Here is a 14771-nt window from a genome sequence, read left to right on the forward strand (position 1 = left end):
GTTAAGTTTACTTAATCTATTGCACTCTTCATCCCACCAAGGCTTGATGGGGAATCTAGGTTTTCTTCCTAAATAAGGTTTTATTTGAGGAATAATAATCTGTTCTGAGGCAAACTTTATAAATTCTATGAATTGATTGTAATTGGACTGTGGGTCACTGTCTATCTTTAACTCTGTTAACAGTTTATCTGTCAACAATGCATAACTATCCCAATCGGCCAACTCCAAGTTCCACTTTTTATTGGAGGAGGAATCGATGTTACTGCCATCGCACGCGCTACAATTACTGCTATTACCATTGTTCATAGTTATTACTAAGGAACGGATTTTTATGTATTTAAAAATGCCAAATATTTAACTAAAATATGCATTTATTTTCGTCAATTATGTGGAAAATATGTGATTTTCTTAAAATATTTTCTGGAATATTTAAGTAAAATGGACATTTTTTTTTATTAAAATGGATTTTTTTGGGGGGAGGGGGCAAGTTATAATTATTTATATAAGAAAAGAACATTTTTACAATTTATAATAATTTATTAGGAACAAAATAATTTGTTTTTACAATTTATAATGATTTATACAACAAAGAACATTTTTACTATTTATAAAAAGATGTGTTAAATTTTCAATTTTGAAAACTTCACTCTTCGAAATTGTTTGCAACCACATGAAATTTCAAATGTTGGAACGTAAAGTGACGACGATCTGGGCGTAAGATGGACTTGTAACGACTAAAAGATCGTTCAACATCTACAGATGTTATAGGTGCCTTGCTGAAAGAAGTTATCTCGTTGGTTGTAAAGGGTACACGATGTTCTGAGGTGACTTCTGTTCCACTGATAATATCAGAAATCTGGCAGATGGTCTCCCACCCTTTGTTCTTGCTCAGTACTTCTACCAGATTTGATCTGATCAGATCTCTCTTACTCCCAGGTATTCCTTCCACCTTTTCGATGACTTTTTTAACGTTGGACACGTTTTCTGTCAGTCGAACATTTTGGGACTCAAGCTGGGTAATGGCTTGTGCAAGAAATACGCAATTATCAGAAATGAATGCAAGGTCGTTCCTTAAATTAGGTTTCTCGAATAAAGACTTGGCTGTATTTATCGCTACTGCTTCGTCTTCGAGATGTGAAAGGACATTCTTGATTTTATTGTAGTTTTCATAGTAATACTGAGCTGCTTCCAGCCAAGTACCCCATCTTGTCAATATTGGTTCTGGTGGAAGGCACAAGTCTGGATAGAGATCTTTTAGCATTTTAATGCGACTTGGTGCTTTTAAGAACACTTTTTTAACCACTGTGATTCACAGCCCTACAGTCTGTGGTTCACAGTTCCTGTCAACCACCTCCCAATTATGAAAATATGCCCAAAATGAAAAATATGTACATATTTTGATTAAATATGTAGAAATATTTATTTATTTTAATCAAATATGTATAAATATGCGATAACATCCAAATATGTGGAAATATGTGAAATAAAAGTAGACTCGAACTGCTTAAAAAGTGTCAGTATGAATACTTCTAGTTGAAAAACGTCTGTAAATTGCCTAGAAAAAAATATGTAAATACATACGAATCCGTTCCCTAGTTATTACTATACCCAGGTGGTCAGATCCGAAAGGTTTGGCTATTACCAAATCGAGAGATCGATTGCCGAGGGCTGTCTGTCTGGTCTAGGTAACAGCGTTGGCGCACCATTGTTCAGGATATAAAGTTTCTCTGTATGTAATGTGTCTAATAGTTGTGTTCCTTCATAGTCTATAAATGAACAGCCATAGCTATTATGGTGAGCATTCATGTCCCCGCATATCATAATAGGGTGTTTTACTGATTTAAAGAGGGCTACCCAACTGTTAGCTGTAATTTTGTGTTTTGGGCGAACAATAATTTGATAGAATGGTAACTTCTAATTTATTTATTTCTAAGGAGACGGCACAAGTCTGTACTATTTCGCTGTTGAATATTTGTGGCACATTTACAGTTTTGTATTTGTGTTGGTGTTTTATTATTATACAGGAGCCGCCGTACCCATCGCTTCTGTCAGCTCTTATGATATCGTATCCAGTTAAGCTAAATTTGTTTTTTTTTAACCAGGTTTCTGCTACAATAGCTACGTCTATTTTATTTATTTCTAAAAATGTTTCTAAATAATTCTTCTTGTTTTATCTCTTTAATTGAAAACGAAAATTGTACCGATACTTTAATAGAATCTCCATTTTTCTTCACTCACTAAAAAAAAATCAAACTAATTTATATGTCATTCCATAAATACTTCCTAATTCCGTCAATTTTAAATTTTATTAGTATCTCTGCTAAATTGAAATTACAGGGAGTTTCTCCATAATGAAACATCCTCATTCTTATGACCGCTATTCACATAATTTCGATATATTTGGTGGAATCGTTTTACGTTCATAAAATGGTAGATTCATCTTGGCTATAAACCTACCCAGATTAAATAATCACGCTATACTATTGCATAGATTCAAAGAATATGACTTGTTGAATGCATTGAGTTATTTCACTTTGCAATTACAAACACAGAAGATAAGGAGAAAGTCCATTCTTTACGAAAATGGCTAGAAAGATTTAAAAATATTGAATTTTCAATTAATGCACTAAGCAAAAGCCTCAAAACTTAAACTATCCTTAGTAAAATTCAATTCAACCCATAATTTTAATCGGCTAATAAATGTTGCGTGATGTGTCACCGCTTGAAGTAACAATACACTGCAATATACATTAAGTTTTTATGTCTTCAGTTCTGTCTTCTCATACTAGATGGGCGTCACGATTTATGTGAAAGTATTGATACTTTATTATTGCAAAACAAACTAATAAATCCGTAATTTTTTATTATATTTTTTTAAAATGCCAATTTTTTCAGGCGGGTTTTGCTCCTTAAAATTGTGTCGTGGACGGAGGCGACTACCAAACTTATTTCACTATAAAATTACATATTTCTTTTATTAAAAAAATATTTTTTTTTTTAATATTAGGGCGCGGAATGTGAATGAAAATTACTTGCCCCTTCGATGGATACCCGGAAGTGTTGGCGAGTCTTCGGCAAATGTTTGGACTCCTCTGTCTTAGATGTGGCAGAGGGCCTCTAAAACACCAGCCTACATGCTTGTTTAGTGTCGTTGAGGCGCTTGATGGCTATCCACCACCATAGGGTGAAATATCTTCAGAAAAAGAAAGGTTATTATATATGAGGTTCAAGGAAATATATGGGATGGGCAAAGATTTCCGCGATTTTGCGCTTCCTAAACCTTGGACTCAGATGCTGGTGGTAAAGCTAAACTTAATGTACATATTGCTCATCCGGCGTTCTTTTTTTTTTTTTTTAAATAAAAACGGAATGTCCTAACTCAAGCAAATATAAACATTCACTAATGACAACTTGATCTTGCTCCGTGGCGCGGAAGGTGTATTTTAGAAAATCTTAATTCTAAATTGATCTTAGTACTTCGTATTTACCAGCAATATCGGGAAGTGAATTTTTTTTTTTTTTTTCAATAAAAACGAAATATTGTTATTTACTCACTAGTAAGATGCCAAGCACTGCCTCTAACGTTTCTCAACAGTAACTAAGGTAGAAATTTAGCAACACAGAAAGTTGGGGAACACACGAACTAGCTGGTTGGTCGGCAATTGTCGTGATTATTCGTCATTGACGCCACTATTTAAAAATCACTGCCACCCATTAGTTAAATACTATTCCTACCGTAAATTTGTATCATTATTATTATTATTATTATTATTACATTAAATTATCACTGGAAGAATTATTGTAACCGTGCTGATTTCGCATTTTGAAATTTTACTAGAAATACAAATAAATACAAGAGGTCCATTGAATACGGAAAATGGATTTTAAAAGTTTTTGTCTAGATGTTTTTATAGAAATATATTTGATATATAGCAGTGATACCAAATCTGATATTTGGTTCAGCTGCCCCTATATGCCTTATAAGCTCAGAAGTGCCACTCCGCCAAATATTTTTTCCTCAAATATTTCCATTTAACACATTTAATTCTATTACTTTTATTTGAAACATTGTAAAGTAAAGTAATCGCCTGTTTTTTCAGATGGGGCTTAACGTCCAACTACCAATTAGGTGTCGTGGACGGAGGCGACTAACAAACATACTTTACATTAAATTAACTTTACATATTTTGGATTAAATAAAATTCAAGGCCTAAGACCGGGAATCGAACCCAGTACCACAATACATATTAGCTTCGCAGGTCTCGCCTCTAACCGCTCGGCTACTATTTCAAAACATTGTACCCTATCTTAATAAACCCTGACTACCATTCAATAGGGATGGATTTGCCCATTAAGCACGTTCTTCGGGATAAAGTGAAAGGGCACCACAAAATTTTTCCATTTACTGAGTTTACAAATAATCCATGGGCCACGTATGGATACAGATGAACTAGGATCTTCGTAACAGTGTCCTCTCATTGAATGAAAAACTACAGATATATGGTATATACACACCATTATACCTTCTCTAAGTCAAGAAAATAGAAGCATATAGAACGATTGTTCAAAGATGAAATGAATGGGAAAGTCCAGTTTGGAATTTGTTTACTTTAACATTTATTTTTTAAGAACGTTACCTGAAGCCGAATTTTTGCTAAAATTTAAACTATCCGACATAACTGTGAATAACAAAAATGAAGTTATGTCTATAACAGTTCAGAAAATTTCTCAGAAAACTGGCATTTTTACAGAATTATTTTTCTGCTTCTTATTCTTCTTGTTATCACTTTATATTCAGTCATTCTAAATTTTATAAAATAATAATTAATATTGAATTTGCCTTTCTAATGATAGACTTTGTCTTTCGTATATTTTTAATAATAAATTGTCACAAAATGCGATTCTGATCGTTCATTTTCTAGGTTAGTTTTATTAAAAATCCCATCGAAATTTTCATCATTGATAATACTTTCTTAAATGCAGTATCTCTATAATGGTGCAATGGAGTATTCATTCCATATGTTAAATTTGCCGACAATATACATAGATATGATTACGACGAACTCATTTTCTTGGTAACCTACATTTGGCAATAGCTGTTATAATATTTAAAAAAGCTAAAAAAGTTGTTTGGGAAACATTCTGTTCCTTAAAAAGGCAGATGCTTGTTTCAATTCTTGTGCTGCCTTACTCAAATTGCGGCTGTTTGAGGCTGTATACAAAACTGAATGGAATAATAAACAGAAAGAGCCTTGAATTCCTGAATCCGTTTTATTTTTAATGTCAAGAGAGATGCACATAATACTCCTTAACTATTATTTTTTAGATGGCATAATTGCGAAAGTATAAGAAATCATTCACAATGTTCAACTATCTCCTCAACACCGGAGACCCTTCAATCGCGCCAAGTCATTTGTTTCTAAATCTACGATTAAAACGCAGCAACAAAAACTGACTCGACTGAATAAACAGTACCAGTACTCTGAATAATTAGATATTAGAAATCTTTTTTTATTGCAAGCACTAGATTCTGGAATTCACTAACAGAAACAAAATTATTTAACTTTAGCAGCTCTTAAAAGCAATTGTTCGTAAGTATTTAGTTTCTTTTCAGCAATCTTAAAACAAACAGTTTCGTATTATTTTAATTCTAATGCAGTTTTTAATTATGTTTTATGAAATTGTACAGCATAAATTTATTTTTTTCATAAGTAAGTTGTCTTATGGGAATGCATTGGACATAAATAAATATTCTTTTTTTATTTACAGAGAAGCAGAATGTTTGCCTCACAACTTTTTTAGCTTTTTTAAGTATTAAAACAGCTATTGCTGAATACTTTTTGCGTTCCAATGATAATCATAATTATGAAAAATAAGTTTTGAGTTTTAACACATTAATAGTTTAACCCACTGTGCATAAGGTCATCTATTACGATAATAAGAATTAGAGAGGCTGATAGGCAAAGCATTAAATAGGCAAAATAATGCCTATTTTTTCAGGCAGCTTTACGTCTAACTACCAAATTAAGGTTTCGCGAACAGAGGCGACTAAATTATTGTTTTTTATTGACCATTAAATAAAATCCAAGGCGGAGTAATTGGAAGTTGCTGGCCAACTATTGTAAAAGCGCATTGGACCTTAGAACTAGATCACAGTAATAATAATAAAGGAATGGATTAGCTATACGGTTAGCGTATTGGATTCCCACGCGGAGGTCCCGGGTTCGAATCCAGCTGCTGAACCTTAGGTTTTCTCTTTCCAAGAGCTTCTTACAGCTCACTGTACGGTGATGGACAGTGTTGTCATTAACGAGAAAACACCGTCCGGAGGCCGGCAGTGCACTGGAAAAAGCTCCGGGAGCTAATAACCGATGTTGACGCGCCTTAAATCATTAAAATAAAAAATAATAATAATAATAATCTAACTTCAATTATTAAATAGTGTACTATTAAACACCTCAGACGGCTCAGGCTATTCATTATGCCTTTACATATTTAAAATATATTTAACCTACATCATTCAATAAAAGTAATAAGAAATAATAATAATTGAAACAATTAATGTGGAAAAAATGTAAATATATTTAATGAAGGCTTATCTATCAAAAATCCAAGGCCTAGACCGGGAATCAAATCCAGTACCACAATACATCTTAGCTTTCGGGTCTCACCACGTCACCGCTAACGGGGCGACTTATTTCTACTTCAGCAGAAGTACAAATTAACTCTATGCTGACATTCCGTCTATTTAGGGTATATTTATCCCGAAAGGGGGAAGTAGGAATTTAGAAATCCCTGTCGTGTTTTCTTTAGATTACTGAAGTGCCGGGTTTATCAACTAATACATTGTTTTCTGTGAAGTGTTTTGAATATTGTATTTGTGTAATCTATTTTGGTGAAAGCAAATTGCTTTCGCTTCCGCTTCAAATTATCATTGCCTTTTTGCACATTGCCCTGAATTGCCCCTATTCATTATAATTTCCCATTTATACATTGGTTTTTTGTTTTTGTAATTATTATTCATGAAGTATTCATAATCTATTCCTAAACTTTTGCTCGTTGGAGTATATTCGTCGTTGTCAAACCCATATCTGCAATGTGCAAAAAGTACGAGTATAACTTTGAGATATTGAATAAAAACGTTCTCCTATAAAATTTTATATGAAGCAGATTTTTGAAAACTAATTTAAATTAAAGTTATACGGATTATAAGTTATTTTACTTGATTTTTAGGTATTCAAATGAAATTATTTATTTATTATTACCCAAGTAGAGTAATTTGTGCACATAGCAGATTATAAATTGTCAATTATTGGCACATAGCAAGTATTAGTAGACAAACATCTCTACTTACATTAGTATTTTATTATTGTTGAATGAAAAAAAAGCTGGCATTAATCAGACTTATACTTTAAACAATCATAAAATGGATGGTAGTCACGGTCAATAAACGGTTTAAGTTCCTATAACTGATTGAGCTTAGATCGAGTTACTTCCAATGGGCCGTCATACAATTTTGAAGGTTCAGGATACTCTCGAAGAAGACGCCTTCGTTGAGGAAGTATTATATAACCATGTGGATGGCTAAGTTTGTAGCACATTTCACTATTAGACCTGTAAAAAAATCCTCTGCTATCATTCACTGAGGGATCACCCCTTTTTTACCAGGTCTGATAGCCTGAAAATTGGTGGTTAGATGCTCTTATTTGATTACGTTAGTTTTCTTAGTTTTTATTTGACAATATTCTGGCTGATGCACATAGCATATTTTTTTTTTAGTGACCACAGTTCACCGTATAATGCTTAGAGTCACATAGCAGTCTTTTTATACGAAATTTTGGTTAGTAAACTAGTCATAATAGTCAAAATGTCGAAATCTCCAGAAAGTGCACATAGCAAATATTGGTTTGACAACGACGATATATCAAATAAGATTTTTTTCAGCCCGCATTGAGTAAATTAATTGAATTTGTCATTAATAAATCACATAAATTAACACTCGTTAGGATATAAATAAGCATTTACAGTACAATAGTTCAGCGTCTGATGTTTAAATATTTTTAGGGCTTTTTAGAATTAGTTTTCTAGAAGTTTTAAATCTGTGATAAAGACTGTTAACATTAATATTGCAGTATTTCCGATTTATACAAATTTATACTTGTACTATACGTTTTATTTTTGTATTAAACGTACTATTATCTACTCTGTGTTAATTTCAAGCATAATTCATTAATATGATGTGTGATTATTGTTATGAGTGCAAGTATCACAATGAGATAATCAACCGTAAATGGGGTAAACATTCGTGTTTAGAAGGGCCACTTTGTATTGTCGTTCTTCCAAGTAAATGAGTGCACTCTGGAACATGTTTTGAAGAGATAGAGATATAATTGTGGTTAATTGAGGATTAAGATAAACCCTCAGACCTGTCTCAAGAGGCTATTGTTTTCTTTGACAATTTTTTTCCTTGTTATCTTGAACTTTGTTCATATTGACCGATCTAGGGCTATTTCTACTCTATATCTATCTCCAAAGTGACCTCAGGCGTGCCACAGGAACCGTGATTTCTGCGTTCGTAATCGGTTGAGGGAAGGTCTAGTTCTTGTACGGTGAACATCGTGTCTCGTTGATCTGTTGTTTTCTATGTTCCACTTTGAATTTTGTGATGAAAATTTGTACAAGTAGTTTTGTGTATGTAATAAAATTTGGTGAAAAATTGGGAGAATTTTAACGAACAGATTTTCTTTTACAAGGAAATCCATCTTCAAAATTTCTTACGTCTTTTATATTTGGTCTCAAAGTTTAAGAAGTTCGTGCTGTGGTAGGGGTTGGTGGAGAAGTTGGCTACGCCCAAAGTAAGCGGATGAAGATACATGAGACAGTGGTGGGAATCGTGATAAAAGATAAGTTAAATCTTATTTTGGTTAACTACACGATTTGTGTGCATGTGGGGTAAAATCTCAAGGTCACTGAAGTAGCTGAATTTACTTAGTAACATTTCTTATCGGTCTCTGCATTGAGAAACATCCCTTTTTAGGAAAAAAAGAAGAAAAATATATATACATATATTTTCTATATATTATATTATAGTTTGTATTATATGCTCATCAAATATAAACAAACTTTTTGCCAGGTCCCTTCTATTTGAGTTTATAAGAATACGAGACTGTAAATAAACAATATCTATTGTTTATTGGACCCTAGAGATTATTCGAGAGACTGGCTCTTCCATTATCTTACTTTGGAGTTATTGCGAATTAAAAAGGTGTGCCAACTTCTAACTATAAACTGAAATATTTCGTATTTAGCTGGTTCACGTTTAAGCAAATTAATTTAATTTATTTTTCGTAATAAATTTATTTTAATTAATTATACACCTAAAAATTACTTTAAAATGCCCAAAGATCAGAAAGAACTGTCCAAATTTGAGGAAAAGCTTCTGGCTGAAATTAAGGAAATGAGAAGCGGTATTAATTCATTAAATGATAAATTTGAAGCTCTTTCTAGTGCTTACGTAACCTTTAAGGAAGAGTGTGAATCTCTGAAAAAGGTAGTTTCTGACCAGTCCACTAAAATAAAATATATTGAGAAACAATTAAAAAGAAAGAACTTAATTTTTTGGGGAAAACCAGAAATTAAGGATGAAACGAATGTAAGATTAGAGGAAACCATGATTGACCTGCTGCGAGAAAAATTACAAATTGAATTGTTGCCTAATGAAGTATCTTCTATAAGAAGATTTGGTAGACCAAGAGATCATATTAGGCCAATTTGTATGTAGTTGGTCAGTGAGAAGAGAAAAATTGAAATATTAAAAAGTTCTTCTGGCTTTAAAGGCTCTAAAATGGGTGTTTCATTAGATTTTCCTAAAGATGTGGCAGAGGAAAGAAAGAAGTTGAAACCTTTTTATGAGAAGGCAAAACAGGAAGGGCATAAGGTGAAGATAATTGGTGACAAGCTTTTGCTAAGGAATAAACTGTATTCACTCTCAGACTTGAAAGAAGATCGAAGCCTATCTGCTGGTACTGTTTTGGGAATGAATAATCTAGTCAAGCAGTCAGATGCCAAGAAGGAAAATGTTTCTTCTCCTTTGAAGAATCCTTTGCATTTAAATCTTAGGTCTCATTCTCGAGATAAAGCCTCCTCATCTTAGCAATCACCATGTGGAAGAGCTAGGGATCTACAGGTTGTACTTTGGAATATTCAGGGATATAAAACTTTATTGGATATGCAATCTTTTCCAGAAGTAGTAGATATTTTTTGTTGTGTTGAGACATGGTTAGTGGATAAGCCTCTCAACTGCCCACCTGTTTTGAATGGTTTTCAATTAGCAGCTTTCTCAGGAGCTGTCAAGGAGAAGAGTCGGGGTAGAGCAAGTGGGGGGGCTTATGGTTTTTGTTAGACGTGCGTTATTTAAATTTCTTATTCTAGATCAATCACCATGGTGGATTATTATTAAATTTATTTCAAATATTTTTTCTTTTATTTTAGTTTTGGGTTACTTTAGACCTACTTTAGATCTGAATGTTGTCTTAGATTTATTTGAAGTAACTTTACAACAAATTTTGCCCTTTCACAATTGTATGCATTTTATTGGGGGAGATTTTAACTGTAGAGTGGGCAGTTTACAAATTAATGATGAAGAGTTATTTAATAATACATTTCTTTCAGCTGAGCATGGGTCTTGTGATAGAATCTGTAATAGTAAAGGTACTTCTTTGATTGAGTTTATGGAATTAAATTCTTTTGTGTTAGTAAACGGTAGAACGCTTCGTGACACGCCCTCTCAATTCACTTATGTTAGTCCGCAAGGGCAGAGTGTTGGTGATTTAGTATGGATTGACAGTCTGCATTTAGCTGAAGTAAGGGATTTAGAAGTCCTCGATATTGTATCTGGATCGGACCACTTTCCTGTTATAGTCAGTTTAAATTGTGTCATAGTTAGTAATACAAGCTCGCCACGCAATTATGATCCTAAAAGTTCTGTAAAAGTGATTGCCTGGGTTAAAGATAAAGCTGATGTGTTTATTAATTGCTTATTGTTTTCGCCCAGAATATGTATTAATTTTGATAAAGAAACAATAAATTCTATTTACGAAAATTTGTACTCAGCCTTAATGGAATCTGCTAGCCAAACTGGTATGTTTTCTACCAAGCTGATCAGAAGGGATGTTACTGTAACTCATATAAAAAATCTTTGGTATGACGAAGAGTGTAAGAAAATGAAGGTTAAAGTTAGGAAACTTTTACGATTTTGTAAACGCGCCAATTTTGTGCATTTCTTGAAATTAATTTATTTAGATACTAAAGCAAGATATAAAAACTTGATTAAATATAAAAAACGATCTTTTCAAAAATCTTTATTAGATAGTATTGCAAACATAAAAGACACTAGGACTTTTTGGGGAACAATAAATAAGTATAGGTTTAGACCAGCGTTATGTTCATTTATTAGTGTTGACGCCTGGAAGAATGATTATAAATTGATTTATCCTTTGAGGATTTATGATAGTACCCTATTCTTCGGTGTCGGCCATCCTATACTGGACGCTCCAATTACTCATGACGAAATTATGAAAAGCATTCAAAAATGTAGAAGTGCTAAAGCTCCTGGACCCGATCAAATCTCAAATGAATTTTACAAATACCTTCCTCAAAACTGGCTTTTGTATTTGGAGGTTCTGTTTAATAAAGTTTTTTCTAGTGAGGTTCTCCCGCTTAAGTGGTCTCAAGTTTCTCAATTTATGCTGTACAATAAAGGAGATAAGTTTGATTTAGGTAATTATAGAAGCATTTGTTTAGCTAATTGTATTCTTAAGATATTCATGCAAATTATTTTGAACAGACTGTTAATATGGGATCAAGAGGTTGCAGTAATTCCAGAATGTCAAAATGGTTTTCGACCGGGTCGGGGATGCAATGATAATATTTTTGTACTTAGTACAGTGATTCAGTGTCATCTAAGATTGCCAAAAAGGAAAACTTTTACTGCTTTTATTGATCTTAAAAGAGCATTTGATTCTCTGCCCCACTCTAAACTATTTCACAAGCTTCACTCTGCGGGAATTTCTCCTAAAATAATTAACATATTAAGGAACTTGTATGAAAATGCCTCTTTCAAAATTAAGGTAAATGGCAATTTTACTTCTGAATTACCTCTGTCTGAAGGGGTTATGCAGGGGGAGGTCCTTAGTCCTTTTCTTTTCTCGCTTTTCATTGCGGATATTGAGTGCTTTTTTCGGGAAAATAACGCTCGGGGTATTAACATAGATGGTAAATCTGATGTTATCTTACTCTTGTATGCAGACGATATGGTTATTCTTAGTGACTCTCACATTGATTTAAACAAAAAGTTAGATGTTTTAAAGAACTACTGTGTTTTGAATGGCTTAAAAGTAAATACTGAAAAGTCAAAAATTGTAATTTTTCACAAGGGAAGACTGAGGGCTGAAAGGTATAAGTTTTTTTATGATGATGTGATGCTAGATACTGTAGATAACTTTGTCTATTTGGGCGTGCAATTCAACCAATCTTATTTGTTTTTAGAGACTGCCAGGTCAGCAATTGGCAAGGCAAATATCGCTGCCGGATCAGTTATAAATATCTTAACAAAATCAAAATGTGATAGTTGGGTCTCGAGAGTGAGAGTATTTAATGCTATAGCTCGAAGTGTAATGTTGTATGGGGCTCAAGTCTGTAGTCTAAGATACGTCGACTTGTTGGAGAGGGCGCATCTGAACTTTTATAAGCGATTGTTCCAATTATCTCGAAACACCCCCGATTATATTATTAGAACTGAATTCGGTATAACTCATGTGTTGCTGCAAATTGTTAAGATTACTATCGGTTGGATTAAAAATATATTATCTATGGAGAGCACAAGATTGCCGCGTATCTGGTTTTTTAGACTTTTGGAGTTGAGTACTGCTCCCGTGAAATATAACTGGTTTCTTCAGTTGAGAGTTTTGTTGGGCAAATATGGTGTTTCTTTTGAAGCGTCTGATCTCAATGGACTCTCTGCTGGAGAAATAGTTGCAAAACTTCATACTAATTTGCTCCAATTGGACAGGCAATCTCTTGAATATTCCCGGTTTAGTGATATTTACAATAGCCTACCACTCTTGGCTGGAGTACCTCAAGAGTATATTAATGTTAGACAACCCTTCAGCGTAACTAGGTTGATTGCTCAGATGCGAACTTCTAATAAATATTTTATCAAAATATCTTTACAGAAATCCATGCATATCATAAATTGTAAATTGTTGTGCACAGTTTGTGATATGCACGTAGAAGAGGATTTCTCGCATCTGTTTGCTGTTTGTCCTCTATATGCCTCCATAAGGATTTATTATTTCAAAAGTAATCTGCCCACCGATGTACAAAGAGGCCTATTGGAACTAATGTACAGTTGCGAAAAATCAAAATTACTTATTGTATATAATTACGCGTTTAGTGTATTAAAGTTAAGGTCATTTTTACTAAACGAATAATTTCAGTTGTTAAAGTTTTGTTTTTGTGTTATAAACAGGTTTTATAATTTTTTGTTTCCTTTAGACAACATGTATAAATATCATTTTACTATTTTTATTACTTTTTGTTTGTTTGTTTTAATTTCATTAATGATCTTGCTTTTATTTTACTTTTATTATCAAATTTTATCATTTAATTTAATTATGATATTATGTATGTAATTTGTTTATGGAAACTCCGTTTGTAAAAGGCTCAGGCCTTAGAGACAAATGAAAAAAAAAAAAAAAAAAAATCGGTTGAGGGAAGGTGGCCTGCGTTCCAGGTACCCGATAAAAGTGCCACGGTTGGCCAGAACGCACAAAATCGCCAGACTTCTGTTTGCCAGGGACCATCGCAATTGGCACATCAGGCAATGGAGGAAAGTTTTCTTCTCTGATAAATCCAAATTTACTCTGTACAGAAATGATGGACGAATGAGAGTATGGAGACGAGGATACGAACGTTTTCTCCCTTGTGCACTACAACCAACATCACCATTTGGAATTTTGGTTTGGTAAGAATTTCTTTCACCGACAAAAGTGACTTGGGTTGTGGGAAGTTTGACAGCTCAGCGGTACATCAATGAAGTGTTACGAATCCACGTCCGTGGAAGAGCACATACTGGTGGAGAGATCAATTCATTTTCATGCATGATGGAGCCCGCCCTCATACTGCAAATGTGGTGCATGAGTTCATAAATGCAAACAACATTCAGACTCTCGGCTAGCCAGCTTGTAGCCCGGATTTGAATCCGATTGAACACTTGTGGGACCAGTTGGAGCAAAACATTCGCAATCGTCCTGTCCCGCCACGGAGATTACCAGAGCTGGAACAAGTCCTAAGAGAAGAATGGGAAAGAATTCCACAACAAAACATCAGGCGCCTAATAATGAGCATGCCAAGACGTATGCATGCTTTTATTCAAGCTCACGGTAGCAATACGAGGTACTGAGCACGCAATCAAAAAGAATTTCAAATTTTTCATTATTAACTTTTTTTAAATATTTGCATAATTTTAATAAGTTTTGTCTTGAGTAAAAATTTATTTCTTAAATTGGCATAACTTCTTTTCCCCATCACTATTAACACACCTCTCTGGTCTCTGCATTAATAACAAATTGTTGTCAGCCTTAAAACAGGTTGTACTATGGGCTTCTTCCAGTTGCCCTTTAATTTTTTGCTGTGTTTACTATAAACCGATATATCGATTTAAAATTTCTTCGATTTAACAAACCGTTATAACACTAGGGAAGGATGCCTTC

General features: G+C 33.5%; 1 protein-coding gene across 3 annotated transcripts in view; it reads right to left on the bottom strand.

Annotated features, from left to right (window-relative positions):
- Positions 1–3704, bottom strand: part of yellow-c (L-dopachrome tautomerase yellow-c) — a 30236-nt gene extending 26532 nt beyond the window's left edge. The window contains exon 1 of one of the 3 annotated variants that reach the window (XM_074142727.1): positions 3556–3704. The gene's annotated coding sequence lies outside the window, so the exon portion shown is untranslated. Of the gene's footprint in view, positions 1–3032; positions 3483–3555 lie in introns of those variants that run through there. The other 2 variants (XM_074142728.1, XM_074142729.1) reach the window with 2 other exon arrangements.
- Between the last annotated feature and the right edge of the window lie 11067 nt (positions 3705–14771).

This window comes from Rhodnius prolixus, unplaced genomic scaffold (genome assembly GCF_049639745.1).
Source record: "Rhodnius prolixus isolate KJV_2025 unplaced genomic scaffold, Rpr scaffold_12, whole genome shotgun sequence".
Taxonomy (NCBI): Eukaryota; Metazoa; Arthropoda; class Insecta; order Hemiptera; family Reduviidae; genus Rhodnius; species Rhodnius prolixus.